This window comes from Talpa europaea (assembly GCF_964194135.1).
Source record: "Talpa europaea genome assembly, chromosome: 2".
Taxonomy (NCBI): domain Eukaryota; kingdom Metazoa; phylum Chordata; class Mammalia; order Eulipotyphla; family Talpidae; genus Talpa; species Talpa europaea.
This window is the reverse complement of record NC_140068.1, coordinates 122,624,337-122,648,357: the sequence shown is the minus strand read 5'-3', so window position 1 is coordinate 122,648,357 and position 24,021 is coordinate 122,624,337. Positions and strand designations below refer to the sequence as shown.

The 24,021-nt window shown below is 47.9% G+C and overlaps 1 pseudogene across 1 annotated transcript in view; it reads left to right on the top strand.

Annotated features, from left to right (window-relative positions):
* LOC311188295 (HLA class I histocompatibility antigen, alpha chain G-like) overlaps positions 1–24,021 on the top strand; it is a 362,054-nt pseudogene that overhangs the window by 145,194 nt on the left and 192,839 nt on the right. The gene's annotated exons all lie outside the window — the stretch shown is intronic.

Sequence of the window (24,021 nt, the reverse complement as noted above, 5' to 3'; positions counted from 1 at the left end):
CCTAGGGCTTCCTGGTGTAGGAAGATGTGCAGATTATCCAGCTGAGCAGGTCGTGTGGAGTAAGGTTGGTCTGTGCATAAACTCTGTCCACCTTGAAGAGTCCTGTTTGGATTCTAATATACTGGTCCCCGAGTCTTTCTTAAGGGGAGCTAGAGACCTTCTCTATCTGCTCCTTGCAATCTGCACGTTTTACCATCTGGACCCAAGCCTTTGCAAGAGCTCCTGCATCCTCTATGCCATCCCTGTGCCCAGGATAGAGCAGCAGGTCTCTCCCAGCAAGGGGGCAGTATGGTCCTCAGGGAACTGAGCCTATGATGGGGGAGAGAGGCCCAGGGTTTCCTGCCTCTGGCCCTGGGGCCACCCACACAGCCTCATACCCCTCCTGGGCCCTGTACCTGCTCAGCTCTCTCCAGCCCCTCCACACCCCACCACTCACCCACTCTGCTCCCCTCCAGGTGTTTCACCAGTTCCGTGGCCCTCCTGGCCCTTCACCTGCTCTGCTCAGGGACATCAGTTTTGCCCAGATTTCTGTGCTGCAGTCCCATGGGTCTCATGCTGCTCCTGGCTCCTGTGACTGGGCCCAGCCCCTGAGCCTCTCCAGAGCCTCAACCTTCCCTGGTGTACTCCTGTTCACCATGGCCACTTTGTGCTTTGGGGTGGGGAGGCTTTTGTCTGGTGTGGTGCTATTTTTAGTCTTTGTTGCTCGGCAACTCGAATGCTGCACAGCAGCAACAAAATTCTAGGATAATATCTAATACCCTGTCTCTGGCCCTGATGATTGCTGAAGGGGCCACTGCACTGGAAGGCCAGCCACGTCTTGGGGGAGGCCTTAGGGGGGTGCTGGAGGCCTGTGGAGCTGGACAGATCGTGCTGGCCCTGCTTTCCTGGTCCCTCTCCAGCTGGGGGCCTGTCTCAGTGGTGCTGCCGTGCTCCCCAGTGTCCTCCAGCTGGAGGACTGACACCAAGGTGCTACTGTGCTCCCTGGTGTCCTCCTGCTGGGGTCTGGCCACAGAGGTGCTGGTGTCCCCCCAGGCGTCCTCCAGTACCGGGCCTAGCGCAGAGGGTCTGCCCTTCGGGGCATCATCTAACAGGCGGCCTGGCCCTGCGGCGGTGGTGTGCTTCTGGGCTTCCACTAGCTCAGGGACTCCTGCGGAGATGACCCTGGTGCCCGGGGTGGCATCCTTTGCCCTCTTTTGGACTTCCTGCTTTCGCAGGATACCCGGCCTTGGGGTATTCCCTGAAACCTCAGGCTGCGGGAGGCTGTCCTTGGAATCGGGGTCACCGGGCTCCCGGAAGGTGACGAGCTTTGGCACCTGGAAAGTGACGCGCCTGGGCCGCTCCTGGCCCTCCTCCTCATAGTCCTCCTCCCCCGCCTGCTTCCTGGAGCGGAGGATCAGGTAGGTGGCCATGACCTTGTCGTACTTGTTAGCGTCAATGGCCTCCCGAATTTCCTGCCTCTGGTAGCCCAGGCGCTCCATACCTTTGATTATGGCCGGGTCCTGGGGGCTGAGGGACGGCTCGCTGAAAGGCAGGAGTCCCTCAGTGTTTTCTGCTACCCAGGCGTGCTGCCGGATGCTCTCCAGGGTGCTGCGCCTCCAGGGGTCTGGTGCCAGCATTTTGGCCAGTAGGTCCTGGCATTGCTCCGTGAGATAGTCGGGCAGCTGGACCCGCCTGCCCACGACGCGCACCCTGATCGCCCAGAGGTTTGGGCCCCTGAAGGGCAGTGTGCCGGTCACCATTTTATAGAACACGACGCCCAGGCTCCACACGTCCACCTTGGGGCCATTGTAGCGCTGGCCAAGGTAGACCTCGGGGGCCCTGTATTCTGGGCGACAGCAGCACCTGCTCAGCGCCCGGTTGAAGGCCTGGACGCTGAGCCCAAAGTCCACCAGCTTGACTTTCCCCTCTCGGGTCAGCAGAATGTTCTCAGGCCTCACATCCCTGTGCGCGATGCCTTTTGCATGGCAGTAGCTGAGGGCCGCGAGGATCTGCCGAAAGAGCGGGCGGGCCTCGCGCTCGCCCAGGCGCCCACGCCTGTCCAGGAAGTCCTGCAGGTCCTCCCCCTGCACGTACTCCATGACCAGCTGCAGCTCCGGCCCGGTGTCCACCACCTGGAAGAGCTCCACGATGTTCGGGTGGTGAAGGGCCTTCATGCACCCCATCTCGCGGGCCAGGAGGCGGAGGTCGGGCACCTCGGACTTGCGGACGCCCCTGATGAGCACCTTCGTGCCCGTGAGAGCATGCAGCGCCAACATCACCTTGGCGTGGGAGCCCCGCCCCAGCTCCCGCAGAGCCAGGTAGCTTTGCCCTTGACGTCCCTGGGACATAGCGCCTGTGCGCTTGACTACGCTGACCACCCTCACCAGCCCTGACTATAAGCAAATACAAAAAAAAAAAAACCAAAAACAAGGAAAATAAGGTAAAAAACAAAGAAAGAAAAATAAAATAACTAAAATAAATAGCCTAAACAAATAATTAAATAAATAAACCAATAAATAAAACAAAAGAGAACCAAAACAGGCTCTCACTGTCTCTCACGTCGTCCGGAGTGCACAGGTCACTGTCCAAAGCTTCCCGGCTCCTGAGGACACAGGCGCAGTCCGGGCGGGCCTGATGCAGGCGGTGCCGGTGCCGTCACAAGGGCTCTTTGTGGCGTCAGAGCCACAGGCCACAGCCATTGGCAGAGGGAACCGCCAGCGGTTTCTCAGCCTTAACGAAAAAGCTGCCGCTTAACGACAACCCTTGGAATGCCCGAGAGGCCCTTTCATCGGTCCTGAGCAATCCCGTCCTGGGTTTTGGCTTTTCCAGGCGTCCCCATCCTGGCCCTGCCTTGTGCAGATGCTTTACTGTCGCGCTCACACTGTGGGGAGAACAGCAAACAGGGGGCGCAGGCGGTTGGGCGCGCGCTGGGGAGCTGTCCACAGCCTCTGCCGCGCCCGCGAGGGTCCACGTGGCGCGCAGACCCCTCCTGCCCCGCCCGCTGCTCCCCTCAGCAGTGGATTTCAGTCAGTCTGTCTGTTCTGTTCCAGGCTGTCTTTGGGGAATCCTCTCACCCTCCCGCGCATCTGGCCTGAACCCCGGTGCTTGCATAAATAAAATACATCTTTAAGAAAATTAAAAAAAAAAAAATAAAGGCACAGTTACTGCTGTTGCAATGAACTAGTAAGGTTTAAATTCTAAAATTTTCAAGAGGTAATTTCAGGATTCTTTTTCAGCCTGTCTTTCTTTTTGGGGGGCTGTAATTGTGTCATGCAGTCAGTTTAGTAGAAAAATAACATTAAATAATAATACTATATGCACAAAAGTTCCTTTGAGAAGGAATATACTAACAAATCCAATAGGTCATAACAGTACCAGTGTGCTTCAAACTAAACAAAAATGTTAGGAAATTCAGAATACTTTGTTTTTTAGGTTGCTTTTAACACTTCAACCAAAATAAAGTGATTTAATAGTGATAAATATCAGGAAGTATAAGTATCATTGGTTTAATTCTATGTATATTACATATATCAATATGTGCACTTACATATATATTAATATCTGAGGAAGGAGATTTAGAGAGGCTAATTACTTTTTCCAAGGTTACCTATATATGATATTCACTCAAAAGAAACAATGACTAATTATTGAGAAACTACACTGTACTTTTGTAGAATTGATAGTGTTCTAGTGATCAAGATATAGAGAGATTGTTGTGATAAAACTGACTTTTCAGTGGCAGGGAATAAAAGCAATATAAATAAGTTTTAAAATATCCAACAGAGAAATAACAAATGGTGATAGGAACTGTACAAAGGATCGAAACAAACCAATTGAATTTTCAATGCCATTTAGGATAACATCAAAATATGAAACCCATCAGGATATTTTTAATAAAATGTATGTATCTGTAAAGCTATGAAAACATTATTCTTTCATGGAAATGATAAGACTTCAATAAATGACAATATGAACTCTATTGACAGACCAGGATGCATACAGCAAAGTTTGGGAGAAAGCACAATTGCAGAGGGGAGCACAGAGAGGCAGAAAGGACTGAATCACCCTGCAGTAAGAAAAAGGAGGTCAGTGTTTCATGTGGACAAAGGAGAAGGAATTGTGAGACAAGGTCAAAGATATTCACAGAAACTAGTCACTCAGAACTTCCTAATTCAGGGGGATGGCCTGAACTTCAACTAATTGTGAAAATGGAGAGAGGTGTTGGCGAGTGGAGTGAATTGAATAATTTGTGTTTGAGGAAAATCTCTTTGCATTGGGGAAACTAGATTGTAGGAGAACAAGATGCAACAGGGAAAACAACGGAGAAACTTGCAGTAGACAAAGAGAGAGGAGTGGGTCAGAGTGGTACTTTGCTTAGGATGTTAGCTAATAGGGCTGATTTGGATGGATATAGAAAGTGAGGGAAAGACAGAAATTAAAGATGCTGCCAAACTTTCTATCTTGAGCAACTTGGTAGATGTAATTGCTATTTGCTTTTTTTTTTTTTTTAAGATTTATGTATTTAGTTATACAAGCCCTGGGTACAGTCAGAAGTGCGGGAGGGTAAGAGAATTCACCAGAGCCAGAGCAGAGAACAGAATAGGCAGAGTGACGAAATACACTGCTGAGGGGAGCAGCGGGCACAACAGGAGAGTTCTGTGGTGCCATGTGAGACCCTCGCTGGTGGCCAGGTATTGAACCGGCACTGCAGATTCTGTGGGCAGCTTCGCAACCTAGCACTCAACCCCTGCGCCACTAGGGGAGGCCCATGCTTTTTTTTTTTTTTTTTTTAAGTTTTATTTTTATTTGCTGAATTCAGAGAACAAAGAGTAGAGGTTTGGGTAGATGGAAGATTGGTGTAGTTGAAGAGGTTAGGTTCCATCTTCTTTTATAAGAAATCACACCACTCTATCTAACAAAGATTATTGATATAGAATGTTGTGGGGAAGAATCAAGGTGGAGGCCCTGTTGCAGGGGTGAAAGAGTTCACCAGAGACAGATGGGAAATACCAGGCGAATTTATTGAAATACACTGCTAAAAGAAGCAGAGGGCGAAACAGGAAGGGTGGACTGCTCAGAGTTTGGGTCCCAAGTCTCTACGCTTTAGAACCATTGACTGGTTAGGGTGACTAGTCTTGGGTGTGTCCTGACTGATGATCTGAATCAGCATAGAGGATCATCAGTTCTGGGCCTCACCAGCTTAAGGTCCATGTTTCCATGGCAGTTCCATCCACTCCCTTTATCATCCCAGCCTCCCAAACTTGCCTCTGGCCAAGGAGTGGGGGCTTGGTTTTCAAATTCTTAATGATACCTTGACAGACCAGAGGTGCAGGGGTGAAAAATTTCACCAGAGGCAGACTGGAGAACAGAAAAGGCACATTTGTTCAAATACACTGCTAAGAGAAGCAGCTAGGGAGACAGGAAAGATCTACAAGTGAAGAAAGATTTTGGGCTCCCTTTTATAAATAGTTTTGTCAGTTTTGCTTTGGGGAGTTAGTTTTGGGCTGGTTAGTACAGGGGTGTCTGATCCTGGGGGCTTGATCTTTGACCCAGAATGTGTCCTGGCCTTGCCTCCACATTCCTGGTCAAAGGGATCCATCTTACGGATTGGGACCCAGAGCAGCCTCATCAGTTCTCTCTGTGTTCAAGCCTCCCAAACCTTCCTGCTGGGCAAGGGGTAGGGGCTTAATTTTAACCTTATTTAACACTACCCCACCATTTGGTTTCTGTTTTTCTGCCACAGTGGATAATTTCCTATATGCGATTTACATTCCCTCTTCTTGGTCTTCACCGGTCTGCATCCATTAAATTTGGAAGTCTCTACTGACAGAAACAATTCAAAGCATGCACTTTATGACTTAACACTTTATATCAATAAGTGTCAAGTAAATTACCAAAAAGGGAACCCCAAATCCCCAAAGGCTAAACACGGAAGCAATTCTACATTTTTTAAGAGAGAATTTCTGACAATTAAGTTGTAAGTTATGGTACAATCAAAAGAGCAAAAGGGGGTTGAATTGGGTTGCTTTATTTTTTTATTACTCATTCCCTGTCAAAACCATGTTTAATTACCAAATATTAAAACATGAGCCCATCAAATCAGCAAAAATAGTATAAATTCTGGAAAAAGGAAAGAAAATACTGTGATTTCCAGAGAAAGGATCATGTTGTCACTCCTGCAGTATACATCTGGCCCAACACGGGTGTCAGGGTGTCATTCCATAAGGTTAAAAACTAAGCTCTCACTCTTACCCCACAGTCATGTTTGAGAGACTTGAGCAGAGAAGGGCATCAATAAGGCTGCCACGGGAACTGGGCCGCTAGACTGACCACCATGGCAGATAAACCAGCCCAACTCCAGGAATGCAGAGGCAGGGCCTGCACATGTGTCTGTGTCAAGGGTCTGCACCCAAGAGCAGACATCCCAGCCGATAACCTGTGCAAACTGGCTCCCCAAGTAAGAAACCCTATGGAACCCTAGTGTAAAAGTCTCAAATCCTTCACACACAGCTGTATAGCTCCCTCTTGCCCCCTGTTCCCTTGCAGGGTATTTCAATAAATCCTCCTTTTCTGTTCTCTACTCCATCTCTGCCGCACTCTTACACCCCCATACCTCACGCCTCCCCCAGCTATGGTTCCACCACAAAGACTGCTTAATAATGTTTGTTCCACTTAACGAACTATCCAATCATTGCTTATATCACTGACCCTGAATTATTATTATTTCTGATATAAATGTTATTAACAGCATTAGCAAGCTAATATTGATGGGGCAATTAAAGATAAATTCACTGATTTTCAAACTCTAAAAAGTTCCCTTATTTTCTGTAGATTCAGAGACCTGATAAGGGAAGAAGAACACAGGCTCAGATCTCTTTCTTCACCCTCCCTATGCCAGAGAAGCTGCGCGTGAATGTTTACAAATCATGACTGTAGAACAAGGATTGACAAATTTCTCTCTCCTCAAAGAATAAATATTTCAAACTTTATTTACCATATATTGTAGTTCCTTTTGCAACTACTAAAATCTGCACTACAGCAAGGAGATAGCCAAGGACAATTAACAAATGAATGTGGCTGGTTTTTCATTGTATTTACAAGGTTGAATTTAGCCTGAGGTGTCATTTTCTTGTTCTAAGGAAATCATTTCCCTTTTCTCCACAATTTTACATCTTTGGGTTTGCTCCATGAATTTTGAAGTGGCTGGAATTTAGGATGACTTAGGAAATTTGCATCAAAATGTGGGTCTTTGAGCAACCCTCATCCATCTTGGAGATTCTGACTACCATGTATTAGAGCAAAAACTGTAAAGAACACACAGCAATCAGAATGAATGTCCTCTGAAATTAAGACCTTTAAATGTCCCTTCATAGGCCATCAGTTGATTCCATTGTTTTTAAAAATTAACTGCTGAGGGAGAAAAAATTTAAAAAAGGAAAAGTATGAGGATTGCATATAAGAGAGCAAGTCAAAATATCTCAGAATAGCTTTTACTTTTTTACATATATATACAAACGGAGCTTCGGAATTATCACAAATTTCATGAGCTCTAATAAACATCTTTGTGTTTCACTTCATTTTCTTTTAATTTTTACTGAAGTTCCACTGGTTTGTACCATTATATAGGGATAGGTTTTGGTGTACATTAAAAATTAACATTTGAATAAACAGTTTCTATTCTTCACCATACAAGAACTCCTTCACCCAAATTCCTCAGCCCCTTTTCCTGTTTCCCTCTGGCAGCAAATATTTTGTTCTTACAGACTAAGATGTTGTTTTTGGTTTGTTTTGTTTGTTCATTTGTTTTGTTTCTCTATCATCCGTATAGGAGTGAAATTGTAACAGGGTGGTCCCCAGGAAAGGGGGAGTTTCCAGGTTCCCACCCCACCCAAGGGAGGGTGGAGCTGAGCAGGGAGAGAAGAAGCTGCAGAGGAAACTGAGGAAGGAAGGAAGCAGGATGGAGCCAGAAGGAGACCCAGAGGAGGCACGTAGAGCAGAGAGACGTGTGAAGAAACCACGCTTGCCTTTTGGTCGTGGACTGGGTGACACAGATGTGGGCGAGAGACCCGTGGGGAGGTGGCAATGGCGGTTTTTGTCTTGCTTTTGATAATTTACTCTTTTCCTTCCAGACTTGTCTGGTAGTTTCTGATCCTTTTCTATGGGTCCCCACTGGAAGATGCCTTAGACCTGTGGCAGGCTTTGGGACCTTATTCTGGGCCAATCCCTTTTGGATGGACTTTTACCAACAAGGGGACTGGTAACATTGGATACTTTATTTAGAAACTATAGAGACACACTGCAGGGGGAGGGGGTGCGGGGTGGGGAGAGGGAGGGAGGGCAGGGAGAGGAAGGACTAGAGTCAAAATAAGGGGGGGGTGCAATTGTATTGGGAATATAACCAAAATGAAAATGCATACATTGTGCCAAGAGGAAAAATGATGTAAGAATTATATAAAATAAAATATTTAAAAAAAAAGAAACTGTAGTCTCTGCCTTTCCTGTATTGTTTCCTAATTGTATTGAAGTTCCTTCCCAGTAAAGTCTCATATGTTTGTGGTGATGCGGTGGACGGCAGAACCCATTTAGAACAGGTAGGTTTGTGGTGTCTGGGCTGCTCCTCTCCTTGCCCTGTAACAAAATCATATGGTGCTTTTATTATCCCTCTGACTTATTTTAGATAGCAAAATATAAATACTCTAGGTCAATCCATGTTGTTGCAAACAGCAGGATTTCATCTTCTTTATAGCTGAGTAGTCTCCCACTGTATATATATATGATATATATATGATATATATATATCATATATATCACTTTTCTTTAATTTTATCATCTATCAGTGGGCTCTGAGTTTGTTTCTCTGTCTTGAGTGTTGTGAATAATGTTATGATGAACATGGTGTTCCATATATCTCTTTGAATTTAAGTTTGTATATTTTTGTGGTAAAGCTTGACAGCTAAAGAGAAGTCAGCTAGCTGGGTCATGTGATATTTATTTTCTTAATTTTGTTGAGGGATTGCTACACTATTTCCATGATTAGAACAGTTTAAATTTGTAACAACAATCTACAAAGAATTTTTTCTCTCCACAACTTTACCATCACTTGTTTCTTGTCTATTTTGATAATAACCCTCTTAACAGATAGGAGATGATCGCTCATTTTGCTTCTGATTTGCTTTCTGAATAGGAGAGGAGGAACCACGTTCATGTGCCTGCTGCCATCTCTGTCTCCTGTGGACAAGGCTCTCTTCAACATCTCTGTCCACTTTTCAATGGGGACATTTGTTCTTTTGGTGATGAGTTTAATGAGTTCTTTATAAAATTTCTATATTAAGCCCTTGTCTGACATATGTAAGTATTTTCTCCAAATCATTCGCTTTTTTAATGGTGGTTTCTTTCACTCTATAGAAACCTTTTAGTTTAATATTGTCCCATTTGTTTATATTTGCTTTTGTTTCCTTTGCCAATGTAATCCGATTGACAAAAGTCATCTCTAAGGCTGATTAAGGAACTCTGTCATTTTTGTTTTTCTGTGTATTTTGTGATTTCAGAACTTATATCCATGTCTTTACTCCACTGTTGGTGGAAATGAAGACTGTTTCCTTTCCTAGAAAAGTAGGATAGGTATTTCTGAAAACACTAAAAATAGTTCTACCTGATGATCCAGCAATCCCATTCTTAGATATCTCTCTGAAGTATACAAAAACACTAATATGAAGGGATATGTTCACTCCTATGTTTATTGTAATAGTATTTTCAATACCAAAGTGATAGAAGCAACCTAAGTGTCCAACAATAGATGAGTTGTTTACAAAAATATGGCGCACAACACACAAATACTACTCAGCTACTAAAAAAACCCCACCGGATTAAATCTTCCACTTTGCAATAATATCGATGGTACCAGAAGAGACTATGACTCACAGAATTAGCTAGAAGAAAGATAATACCAGGGAGAGTAAATGGTTTGTCCACAGATCCAAAACTATAGCCTAACTTGGAAATAAAACAAAAATCTCTTACTTAGAGAGACCAATTTTCCATCAACTACTTAAAAATTTATGGGCACACAAAAATAGATGACTGGATCAAGAAGATGTGGTACATATATACCATGGAATATTACTCAGCATTCAAAAAAGATAAACACATGCAATTTGCAGCAACATGGATGGCGCTGGAAGGGATCATGCTCAGCGAAATAAGCCAAAAAGAAAAAGAAAAATACCGGATGGTCTCACTCATAGCAAGAATCTAGAAAACTTAAATAAGGGACCAGGAAAATGAATATAAGAAAGTGAAAATCAAAATCAACAAAAAACTATGAACCAGAGACACTTTTAGGGGGGCAGGAGGGGATGGATTGGGGTCAGAATGGGGGGGCTGCAATTGTATGGGGAATATAACAATAAAATTCATTAAAATAAATAAATAAATAAATAGATAAAATGCAAACAGTCCTCAGGAAAAAAAAAAATTATGGGCACAGAATGACCTGCATCTATTTCAAACATAGTGTTTTTCATTAGACTGTTCTTTCATTGCAATCTGGTTCAGTATGCAAACTTGAAACATAAAAAGGTAATGAAGGGCTATTTATTAAAAGAGATGGATAAAAGGGATCTGAAAAGCTTTATCCTTCAGGGCTACCATGTGAAACCCTGTCATTTGTTATTTTCCATTTTGTTATAATAAGAAGGAAAGGTTAAATATTTTCATATTAGTTTTTACTTTGACATTTTCCAAAAAGACTCTTTAATTTCAGAGTCACTTAAAAACCAGAAAAACTGTTCATATCAACCATGTAGTATATAGTCCTTACACATGCATACCAATTAATTTAAATCTAAAACTTGCCTGTGACATGATTCCTTGATCAGTAAAGATACATTCATTTTATAGTAAATTCTATATGGCCAATACTGCAGTGAGAAATTATTGGGAAAGGGGCCTCGCTGGTGGATTAGGGAGTAAGTCTCAGCTCTGTCACTGCTGTGGCCTGAGTTCAATTCCCCACGAGGGAGCTAAGCCACATAGGGTGCAGCAGCCTTCTCCTGCCATGCCTGCTGCTCCCTTGAGCAGTGTATTTCAGTACATCTGCCTGTTCTGCTCCCCACTCTCTCTGGTGAATCCTCTCAACCACTGCACCTCTGGTCTACTCCCCAGTTCTTCTATGCTTAAAAAAAATACATTGGAAAAAGGTGGCAGTCTTAGTTTGGAAAGTCTGCAAAGCAGATCAAGGAGAAAACGCTTTAATGAGAAACTATTTGAGAATAGTACAGAGCAATATGATGAAGGGATTAACATGGTAATTCAAACTAAAGCATAAACTAACTGAAGTATAAACATTTTGAGAATAAAGCAGTCAGCTAATTCTGTTATATTACATTCATTTATCAACTCTTAATCAACTTGCTTCAGTGTACTTCTGCTACATTGTCTAGTCCACAAATCACTATACAACAGAATACAACTTAAATATATGAAGGGAAACTTCATTATGGAAGTTTGTAGATGGCTCACAGCTATTCCATGCAAACACAGTTTGGGGAACCTCCCCTCAGGAAACCACAGAAATCAGGTCTTGGGCCCAAAGTCTCTACAAGGCTGGTGCCACAATATGCCCCCAGTGGGGCAGAGAAGTGTGCACCCGTGAGCCACAAATCCATGGTCCTCCTTGGAACACAGGTCCAGGTTAGTTATTTAGGCTTGTGAAACAGGACTTGGGCCCTATTCCAAAATATGCAAGGGATCAAAACCATGGCAATACAACCATGCATTTCCATTACATTGTGAGTGCTCCTGCATCAGGAAATAATCTCCTCTTTCCACCACCATAGAGAACACTTGATTTTCCTAGGGCTACAAGAATTAAGGAGTGATGTTTTACTATCTCGTCTATTTCTTTCTCTACCACTGTTCCCTATTGGAATGGCATTAAAATTAGCCAAATCAGACTGGAAAGGAAGGAAAACAATGAAATAACTGCAGGGGACAAAAATTGAGGAACATTTTCCAGGACATAATTTGAGGAAATTCAAGGATTTTCTATATTATTGATGCAGATGTTGGCTACATAGATCAACTGAGGAGCAAACATTTTCTTACCCATGACCTAGATGTGGAATAAACGGAATTAGGAATTTCCTCCATATCTGAGGATTGGAAAGCTGATAGTATACCAGAGACTATGATTCAATGATTCAACTAAGAGGCCCACATAGTAAGACCTCCGTAATGGATCATGGCTTTTAGCAGTAATGTAAGCAAAACACCCAAAAGCAATAATTAATATATATATGCATGTGTTACACTAGTTTATAACACTGTATAAATTTTTGGAGTGCATCTTCACACCTATTAAGATGTGTAATTCCACACCACACACACCAACAGAGTTCTAATGAGCCTCCACTAACAGGCTTCCCCTAACACACCCCAACCCTCCAGGATCAGGTCCTCCTGCCAATTTGTGTCTGTGCAAGCATGGACTTCTTTCTTTTCATATGTGTGCGTGTGTGTGTGTGTGCCCTCACCCCACTAAAAGGAGGACTCTGGTGAAGTTTTTCTTAGAGGTGACCCAAGAACCCCCATCTGTGACCCCAACACCTCTCCCAAGGAAACAAGGAAAGTCTGAGAAACTGTCATCCAGGCAAACTGGATGGGATTATTGTGCATAAAATGGACATTAGCAAAACCGAATGAAAGTATGTTGTTTAGTTATTATGTCAACATTGCTGCATTAGTGGTAAAAAAAAAAAAAATCTGTACTCATGTAGGATGTTAACAAAATGGAAGTGGTGGGGGATAAACAAGACCTGTACTGCATTTGCAACTTTTCTGTGAATAGAACAGTATTCTTTAAATGTTATTTTTTAAAATACTCTCAATATTTAATAGGTTATAGAAGGAAAATTTTTTTTTCCAGTTTTCCCAGGTATCAACATCCAGGGACTGGAGAGAGGGGTCTAGGAGAAAAGCTGGAAACCTCACACACAGGGCAGGCTCCGGAGTCTCCTCTCCTCTGAGCCCTGCTGCTCAGACTCCTCACAGAGCATCTCACCCCAGGACACCGCCCTCCAGGACCCCCAACTCTGCCCACCTCAGCCCCAGCCCCTTCCTGGCGGCTCCACCAGAATCCGGAGCAGCGCGGCAGCGCCCCCGTGTGGCCACAGGGCTGAGCACAGGAGCCCAGAGGGGCCCTTTCTCCTGCTCAGCCAGGCCCTCCCCAGGCTCTCTGCGCCCCCAGCGGCAGGACAGGGATCTGCTCACAAGGGGGCGCCCAAGTCCAGTGTCAGGTCAGAAGTCCCCAAATTTTCTTAGTCCTATGGACAAAGGACAAAAGCAGGTTTCCAGGTCATAACAGCTGATTCCCAGATTATGGGCTGATCCCCAAATATAGAGGTTCCTTCAGTCTCGGATGGATCCGTGGACTCCAGAGTCTCTGTACTTTGTTTCTGCTTCTGCTTCCAGGGAATTAACATTCAATTCTACCCAGGAGGCCAGGTCATCGCCCAAGAAAAGGACAAGGTTCCAGGATAACACCAAGACCCGTGGGCCGACCATCCATCCACGTCTTGCAGCAGGGGGAGCAGGAGTGATCAGAGCCGGGGAGAGACCCGGGGAGCTGGTGGTGGTGTGTGGTGGATCATTGGTGGAAGGGCCGCACGTAAGAGGAACAATAACTATAGAAAGATGACCCACGCTGTAAGGAAATAAATAAATAAATATACATCTTTTAAAAATTCTCCATCTCTGAATGAGGGGAGGTTGAGGAGATCCCCCGGGCATGACTAGGAAGACGGGAGGCTCCTGGAAATGGAGCAGAGGATGAAAATGGGGACTAGGGGATGGGGCCCAAAAGGAGTGGTGGGGGCACCAGGAAGGGTGGGACCAGGAAGGGGCAGCATCGGGGACACTGTGAGGGGAAGGTCTGTGTGGGTGACGCGGCTCTGGCTGGGGCTGGGAGAGTCTCTGTCTCCCCTGGTGGGACTGCAGAGGGGCTGGAGCTGTAATTGACCAGGGAATCACTTAAGTTTTGGGCCTTTCCTGTCCGTGCAGGGCTGGTGTGACTCAAATATGCACACTCAGGCTGATGAAGGAGAGAGGAGGAGAGGACAGATGGTTAGGAGGAGGCCCCCATTTCCTGAGCCACAACATCCTCCCCAACTCCCCAATGCTGGGATGCCAGGGAGATTCCTGGAATCAAGAGGAGGTGATTCAGGGAATCAAGAGGAGAAAGGCCTGTGCTGCCCTGGAGGGCCAGACCTGGGGGCTGATTCTGGGGCTCCAAGGCCCCACTCCCAGCTAGCAGGTCAGAGTCAGCCTGGCTCACAGCTCCAAGCTGCTGACAGCCCCTCTGTGCCGTGACCCTGCAGACACCGCTCTGGGGATAGTATACAGAAAACAAAACAGCAAAATTAAATGGGAATCTAAGAACGGTAGAACTGATTTTTAAAAATCACATATTTTGAAGGACACTTCAGAGGACGTGGATTCCTTGTCTGACAGCTCATTGCAATCAGGACCTTGACCGTCACGTGAGCTACTCTGGCCTCCACTGTTTCTTGTGAGAAAACAGCCACTGATCACTTTATCGCCTGAATATTTTACTGGTTTGTACCAAATCTCTTCCTCCTTTGCACCTAAAACAAAGATCTGGCGTCTCCACAGTCTCTGAGGGGGAGGCAGCAGGAGGGGTCTCACTCAGAGGCTCCAGCTCTGGGTCCCATGAGGCTGCGATGGGGACGAGATGTTGGTGGATCTGAACGGCCGTGATCAGCGTGGAAGGACCTGCCTCAGAGCTCATGCATGTGGCTCCTGGAGAAAACCCTCAGGTCCTTGTCCTGTGGGCGTCCCCTTAGCTGAGGGTCCACCGTGTGCAGGGAGTCACCCCAGAGAGGGACCAGGAAGGGAGCCCAGGCGGGAAGTCTCAGCCACTGTGAGCCTGACTCTGTGACGTGGCGCGTCCCTTCTGCTTCAGTCTCCTCACGAGGAAGAGCCAGCAAGTCAGACACACTCACGGGGGGAACTGTCTCCCCTCCTGTGTATCCCAGAACTGGTGGAAATTTGAAAACCAACACAGTAGACCTTCTGGACACTCATTATTTCCATTCTGTCCACATAAAAAATAAGCTGCCTCCCACCCAAGGCCCCTAAAGTCTCTCCCATCACAGAAGCAGCGTGACGTCAGCATCTCATTGCAGGACCCAGGACCACGCAGAGGAGGCGCCTTGAGAGCATCTGTGCAGTGAAGCCGTCTGTGCTCAGCAACTCGTGGGCTGAGACAGTTTCCTGCCCCACTAGCCCTCTATCAGGATACTGTGGAGGACAGACACAGGGCAACTTGTAGACCCATTTTTTCATGTTTTAAAAGCAAATTTATTGAGATATAACTTTTGGCCATTGAGTCATTTGTTGAAGGCTCAACTGTCATTTCCTTTTGGTAAGTGCAGAACAGAGCAATCATCCCATACTCTCCCTTGAGAACATCTCCATCACCACAACAACCTTGTTTACTGGGCCTGGGCCCATGGGCACCACCCCCACTTTCCCCTCCCCAGCCCTGGGCAGCCAGAGCCCACTCTCTGCCTCTGGGGATGGGCCAGGGAACTTCTCTCTAAACACATCCCAGGCGACTCAGCTGACACAGACCTGCAGTGGACATTTGGGGTACCCTAACCCAATGCATGCTGGTGCCCAGGAACATACTCCACAGGGTGTTAAGGTCACGGAGAACCACATGACCCCACCCAGGAGGCCCTGCAGCCTGGGGTGTGTAAGGAGAGAAGGGCTGCAATAGCTGCCTCAGAGGGGGCCAAGGCAGAGCCAGGGAGGTTCCTTCCTCAGCAGGAAGGGGACATGGGAGCTGGGTCTTGAAAGCCACATGTGGGCACAGGAACAGAAGTGGCTCAGGGAGCTGATGAAAGGCCGACTACATGACCTCAGCAGTGACTTTCTCCATGTGACCTTGGAGATTCCTCCCCAGCACTCTGTGAGCTGGGAAGTGATACTGTCCTGACACCCCTCCCCCACACCCTCTCAGAAACAAGGACCTGGAGACTGAGGGGTTATGGCAGTGCCCAGGTCAGAACCCCAGCCACCTGGCTAATTTCTGGGCCTCTGGACCGACACCATCCTCCAAACTGACCAGGGGACCAAGGAGGCAGTGAGCCTGGAGCCCTCACCACCCGCTCCAGACACCACACATTTCTTGGCTGGATTTGACTAAGGACAAAAGCGCAGTAGTAAGTCATCATGTCATCACCCTTCATGGATAGGAATTGAACACACCAAAGAACAAGACACAGAGTGACTAGTTGTACCAAAAACAAAACCCAACTTGATGCTGCCTCCAGGAGACAGGATCAAAACAGCCCCACTGCGGGAGACAGGAATAGGCCAGGATGCTTCAGGAGCTGCCCAGTGTGGGCAGTTCACACCCCCACTGCTGGAGAAGCCAAGACAGGATGAGGATCCTGCAGGCGTGACTGTATTCTTTTTTGATACTCTTCTTTTTTTATTTTTTAACTTCACTTTTCACTTGTAAACACTATTTGCTTTCCCCCACCCCCTCAGGTGTAGTCCCCATAGAGTTTCCTTCTCCAAGGCACCCGTGCACCATCACCTCAGTCCCCTGTGCTCCCCCCACCCTCCCTCTGGTCCTCCGCACACTGGGGATCAGAGAGAGACTGAGACAGGGACACAGAGGAATGGGGCAGGGACAGAGAGGCCGAGAGGGACAGGGACACACACAGAGAGTGAGATGAGGACAGACCAAGAGGGGGAGAGAGAACATCAGAGGGACATACAGAAAGAGAAAGGGAGAGTCAGCCAGTGAGGACAGGGAAGGAGACAGAAGAGGCCTCGCTGGCATCACTCACTGTTGGAGTGGACACCCCCGGCCTTGGGTGGCCTCGTCCTAGTCAGAACCCAGTCCCAAGTCGATACAACCTCCAGGCAGGCGGGTAGGTGTGTGAGCAGGCAGGGTGCCCTGAGAAATCTGTGGCCGGCAGGTGTGCACTGTCTGTGGCCCTGGCACCTTGACTGGGCCCGCAAGGCCCTGTAGGGCATGGCCAGAGAGGAGCAGGGCTGACAGGCACACTGGGTGGGAGGACAGGCACCCCGGGTAGGAGATGTCTCAGCCCCCAGCAGGGCTGGCCAGGCCTGGGTGAGGCATAAGCAGGTGCCCTTCCCCAGGGGGGACCCTCCAAGTGCAGTGAGCCTGACACCAGCCTCCCCTCCAAGGGCAGCAGACAGGAGTGACCCACTCCCCAGGACCGCCCTGGGAAAGGCTCCACACTCTGGAGCTCCTCTGGGCCCATGGGAGACAGGAGCCTGGAGTTGCCGATGCTGCAGGGCCTGCTCCCTGGCAGGGAGGATGAGCCAGGTCAGCAGCCAGAGACCAGAGTGCCCGGCAGGGGCCCTGGCTACGTCTCGCCATGTCTCGCCATCCAAGGGCTCAGGGAGGCTGTGCTGCTGTCAGTGTTGTGGGCTGGGCCTGGCATGGAGGGTGAACAGGAAGTGGCCCAGGCAGCCATGGGATGGGGGGCATCTGTCTGAGCAGGAAGTCCAGGGAAGGGGACCCAGGAAGTGACATCACCTCCAAAAGATGACAGGGCACACATCACCTCGGAACCCTGGTCCCCAGGCAGTTGGTTCTGAACCAAACCTGACCCACCTCACTTGCCTGGTGGGCCTGGACCCGGCACCATATTTTGTTGCTGTTTGCCCAGGTCTCCCTGCAGTGGACCCAAAAAAGGTCCCCGAAACTCGTGTCGCACTCTGCTGAAAGGCATGAGGAGCCTGTGTCGACGTCTCTGGCCAGCACCAGCACTGCCCCTGAGGAAACTAGGGGGGCCCTCGGGACAGGTCAGGCCACGCCAGGGCTCTGATGCCCCCACCCCTCCCTTCCCCCTGTGAGTGTGGGTGTGCGAGCGGTGAGAGTGAGTGTGTGCCTGCTCAAGGAAGGAGGGTCTGGCCCACCCAGGAGGTGGGTCATGTCTACACCAGAACCAGCCTAGCTGGTGTTGGGACCCAGAGAGTCATGGCTGCTCCCTCTTGCCCCAGCTGGTTGCTACCCAGGAGGTATGTCTGTTTGCTCCCAGAAGGTGTTCTGTGTCCAGGAAGGTGAAGAGATCCAGAGAGTGCATTTTCCCGACTGTCCTCCCACAGCCCAGTGTGGGATCTGTCCCAGCACAGAGCCCTGGTTGAAGTGTACCCGCAATTTGAGATTGGGGCACATGTCCAAAGGAACTGGCTGGAGTACACAAAGGCCCTTGAGGAGCTGTCCGAGGGTAAGTGGCACAGTCTGGTGCATGGGCCCGACTGGGCAGGGTAGGGTCAGGTGCCCCTTGGAGGAGACCACACGGGCTAGATTCGGACCACGAGCAGTATGACCTGGCATCTGTAGCTGCCGAATTTGGGGAACAGAATCCCAGGGGCCCCCTATCTTGGGCTGGTCTCTGCTCAGGGCTCTAGCATGTGGTCTGTTTACAAAGGCAAGTGGCAATCTGGCATGTGGCTGATGGCCTGTCCTCTTGCATCTCTAGCCCCTTCTCAAGGAGCACAGCCAGGCTTCCCTGCTGCCCATGGGACAGGCCAGGAGACCAGCCAAGTTGCTGATTGGAGACAAGCAGACACTAGGGGTCCTGAAGGGACAGGAGAAGCCGCTCCTGCATATGCTGTTCCAGAGCAACAGGAGAGCCCAGCAGGCCTGCTGGGTCAGACAGACAATGCCCAGGATGCTGTAGGCGTCCTGGGCACTCTGAGCTTTGTGACCCCTGAATAGTCAGCCTGAAACTCCCCAGATTCCAGCAGGATGTCCCCGGGCTGCTAAGCTAATACCAGCCCTGCTGGAGAAACCAGGCCAGGACCTGCAACCTGTGGGACAACCTGCTGGGCACAAGCAAACACCACCTGTTTGCAGGGAGCCAGGCCCTAGCCAGGCCACAGCAGGGCAGCTGGCAGTGGTGTGTTTACACCAGCCCCACTGTGGGAGACAGGTATAGGCCAGGATGCTTCAGGAGCTGCCCAGTGTGGGCAGTTCACACCCCTCCTTTCTGGGGAAGCCAAGACTGGTGCAGGATCCCCAAGACTTCTTTGAGGATTCTGAGATAAGAGGAGTGCTGTGGGAGGAACCAGACAATGACCAGGATACTGAACCCTATGGGGACAGTGCTGAGCTCACTCCACCCCTGCGGGACAGCCAGGCCCTGGTCAGGAGAATGCTGCCTATGCAAGAGCGTCCTGAGCTCAAACCACACCTGTGGGAGGAAGCCACTTCTGGCCAACATCCTGCAGGTTCAAGTGAGGGTGCTAAGCCACAGCAGCCCTGCCTATGCCCACCTGTGCCTATGCAGGTGCTTCTTTTTACCAACTCTCTCCCTCTTCAGGGCAGCAGCTCCCTACCTGCCCGTGACCTGTACTTCCCCTCATTGACCTCCCTCAGCGGAGGCCGCTCTCCTCAAGGCCACCTGCCTGCAAACATGCAGGCCTCTCTTAGCAAACCTTCCCTTTCATGGCAGCTCTTCCTGCCTGCTTGTGTCTATGCAAGTGTCCTTTATTCTTCTGTCCCTTTCCCTAACAAACCTGCTTTTTAAATATAACCAATGTCTCTGTCTCATGGAGAAACTTGCCTGGGAAACTCACTGCGTGTTGCTGAAACGGGAGCTCTGGTGAAACCTTTCCCAGAGTGAGCCCAAGGACCCCGCACTCCAAACCCACTAACTCCAAAAAAATCCCATCACACCTGCTGAACTCTCCATAGGAGCATAAAGAGGCAGGTCACAAGTGTCCTGAGGGTGCCACACTGGCCTTGGCCTCGGTCACAGCCCAGGGGGTCTGGAGCTCTAGCCTGCATTTTATGACAACTCTTCTACTCCCAGTGCCTCAGCCTTTCAAAGAAAGTGGCATTCATGCCTCTTGCTTCCTTGGTGCCTGTTCAGGGAATTTTTTCAAGTGGATCTTTTCTCCTTGGCACCTGGTTAAAAAGGGGGAAGTTAAAAATGCATTAGGATTAAGCCCAGTGGTGATGGTGCCTTGGTGCCTTTGGCCATTTGGGAAATTCTTCAATTCATCATGCAAAGCTGGATTGACAGAAAACAGGGCCAAGCCTGAGAGGATCAGGAACTGGCATTCCCCCCCCACCCCCACCGATTTGCACAATTCACCAGCAAGTGTCTCTGGGGCTTGAGCTGAAGAGGCCCCAGGGGTTTGTGTTCAGAACCAGTCTCTGTGCCTGGCAGCACTTGGGGTGGGGGTAGGAGGCAGGAACCAGAGGTAAAACTGCCAGAAGTGGTTACATTTTGTAAGTAATGTGTCTTATCTTGTTCCATTCAGAGAGGAAAAGAAAATATCAGCCTCAGAGCCAAACCTATTTCTGGGGTTAATCCATCTCTGTACCACTGCTCCCTGTAAATCTCTCTTGCATTAGGTTCCAGGTGCTTTAGACTAATTAATGCACACACTGTGTTTCTGGGAAATTTAATAAGAGCTGGCTGTGTCTCTTGTAATTCGTGTTTCTATGTCTTACCTCCACATCATGCGTTCATATGGAAATTAATTTAGTGCTCATCAGATAGCAGAGTGAATGGTCAAGGTGTGGGTTTCTCTTAAGCATTGTTGAAAGTCCTTCCCCCACCCTCCTGCAGGTGAATACTTAATATTTTCCAAACAGGGAGAAACTACCTTGCTGGCAATACACAGGAATGATTTTAGAGCTGAAGGTGTAACAAGGCAATCCCCAGGAAAGGGGAGTTTCCAGGTTCCTTGTGATACCGGAATTGTCAGGCCTAGTCTTCCAGCCTGGAACAGATCCCAGGCTGCAGGTGCAGCGCTGAGTCCCAGCCACTAGACCCCCACGGGATGGTGTCTCTGAAGCCGCAGCAGGAACTTCGCAGACTCTCAGGCAAGCAAGCAAGAAGACACAGGTTTGTTTTGAGAAAGAAAAAGTTTATTGAGGAGAAAATCCCTAAATTCTTCAGAAGTCCCCTCCTGCACTGTCCCTAAAACTGCCTAATTTCTAGCTTGCCCTGTGTCTCACTTGCCCCGTCATGGAAGTGTGGAGCTGAGCAGGGACGGGGAGCAAGAGAAGGCAGGAGAAAGAAGGAAGGGGATACCAAGACCAGCACCTGGAGGAGACAGTGGAGCAGAGAGACATGTGAAGAAGCTGTACTTACTTGTTCCTTGGCCTGGGGCTTGTATCAGGAACTTGGGGGATATGGAGGGAGACAATTGAAAGAGACAGAGATGTGGGGAAGAGACCTGTGGGGAGGCTGACAATGGCAGCCTTTATATTGATTTGGGTTTTGATTTTGATTTTGCTTGTTTCTTTTATTTATTTATTTTTTAGTTTTTTATTTTATTTTTATGCAAGGTCTGGGGTACAGGCCAGGTGCAGGGGAGGGTGAGAGAATTCACCAGAGACAGAGTGGGGAGCAGAACAGGCAGACGGACCAAAGACACTGCTGAGGGGAGCAGCAGGCGATGCAGGAGAGGTCTGCCGCGCCGTGTGGGTATCTCCCTGGCCTGCCAGAATCGAACCCACACTGCAGAGGCTGCAGACAGTTTCACAGCCCTGCGCTCAGCCCGCTGAGCCATGGGGAGGCCCTGATTTTGCTCTTTTCCTTCTAGACTTTCCTGGCCCCTTTTGCCCCTTTCCTATGGGCCCCCACCAGGAAATGCCTTAGACTCGGGTCCTGTTTTGAGCTAACTCTGTTTGGCTGGGCATTTACCCACAAGCGCATGGGTAGTAGTTTTTGGTGCTTGATTCGGAAACTGTATTCTTCCTGTTTTTCTTCTCTTTATTGCACACTAATTGTATTAAAGTTGTTTTCCATTGAAGCTTTTATGCACTTGAGCATGTTTTGTCTTGATGTGCTGGGTGGCAGAACCTATTTAGAGCAGACAGGTTTGGAGGTCCTGGGGTACCCCTCGTCCTCCTGTAACAAAGGGATTCCTTCACTTTTCACATCTGGACCTGACCTGGCCCTCCATGGCCAGTGTGTTCCCATCACGCCCTGCCATGCCCTACCTGGGAACCCTCTAATTTAGCTGACATCTGGACACTTCCTAAATGTTCATTCTTTTCCAGGCCTTCTCGTCCCTTAGTATATGCTGGTCCCTTTGGCTGGACCATCTTTCTCTGCCTTCTTTACTAGAGAAACATCTGCTTCTCCTTTGAAGGCTCCTAAAATGTCACTCCTCCGAAGGATTGGAGTTGGGATTCCTCAATAATGAAGGTGTCATAGGGTTGCTGGTGGGAGACAAGCCTGCATGAGGAAACCCCAGGTGGCTGAGAAACTGATTCATTGTTCTCCCTCCCTGGAGAGATTTTTACAGGGGTCCTGCTCTTGCTTATTTGCTGCAGGGGGTCTTGTTGCCCCAGCCAGATAGGATACTGACAAGCAGCAAAGAGAAAGGGCCTCACACCATGGGGCTAAAGATCTGGCATCCCTTTGCTTTTTGTTCTTGGTCATAGAGAGAGAAAAATTTATTAGAGAGTATATTGGACAGTGGATTGTACGTGTCAGCAGACTGTGGGTGGATGGCGTGGAAAATTATCTCTTTAGAAATTAGTTATTAAACAATTTGACCCACTTGACAATGGGAGACAATTTATTGTACATGCCTGACAAGCAAACCAGCACAACTATTATAGTAAGTCCTTCTTTTGCTTTTTTAGAAGTTCCTTTTTATTAGAAGTTTCTTAGGAAAGTTTTTAAATGAAGTTAACTGTGTTAAGAAGTTTCTAGGTAGAAAAAGTTCTGATGCTGAATAGCAGCCGGTCCCGGCTGAAGGCCATGCGAATAAGAAAAGTCTTTTCTTGCTTAAGCTTTAGTTGATAGGGATGTACTGGCGGCTATCCACTGTCTAGGTAATTGTCTAGCTGAAATCATAAGTTTTAGTGTTAGGTTTGGTTTTTTATCTATTAACCTTGAAGGCTACCGTCTAGCTGAAACCTGTAGGAGCCAGTAGTCCATGGGAATAGAATACTCTGATTGTCTCTGCTTTACACATGATAATGCATTTTTTTTCTGATTACTAAAATTGATTAAAGAAAGACCTGCTGAGTCTCTCAGCGGAAGATACTTGCACCTCATCCTGTGTCAGTGTCTCCTCACTGCCTCATCCCCTTCCCCTCAGTCCTTTATACCACACCTAGGCCGTCTTTTCCTTTCAAGGACTCTGACCCAATATTTTGCCAAAAGCTGGTCTGCCGCACTTATTCAAGTAGGCCATCTGGGACTGCTTGCACTGTTTTCATTAGGCATTACTGGGCGGATTGTCAATAATTCCTTGTTGGCTACCCGAACTTAGCAGGCCTGGAAAAGCAGTGGGTGGGGATGGGGGGACAGTGAGAAAGAAGGCGGGGAAGACAGGAGGTGGCTAATGAGTCTCCTCAGTGAGCACACAAAACAGTGAAGGGATGAAATATAAGCAGGAAGTGAATTTGCTTCCAAGGGAAAATTGGTGGAAAATTATTTTTCCTGTGCTTTGGATTTCGTTTTTAAAAAATGCCTTTCTCTTTGGCCTCCCCTGGTGGCACAGCAATTGAGCGCTGGGCTGCGAAGCTGCCTGCAGGCTCTGCAGCACCAGTTCGATCCCAGCCACTGGTGAAGGTCCCACGTGGCGCACAGACCTCTCCTGCCGCCCGCTGCTCCCCTCAGCCGTGTATTTTGTCAGTCTGCCTGTTCTGTTCTCCGCTCTGGCTGTGGTGAATTCTCTCACCCTCCCGCACTTCTGACTGTACCCAGTGCTTGAATAAATAAATAAATAAATCTTAAAAAAAAAATGCCTTTCTCTTTAGTGGAGAAAAAAAAATTTAAAGGTAAACCCACAATGAGGCACCACTTCATGCCCAAGAGAAAAGCCCATCTTGAAATAAAAAAAGACATCCTCTGCTTATGGATTGGAAGAATTAACATTATTAAAATGGCCATCCTACCAAAAGCAATTTACAGATTCAATGCTATTCCAATAAAAATTTCAATGACATTCTTCAAAGAAATAGAACAATTATTGATGAAATTTATATGGAATCAC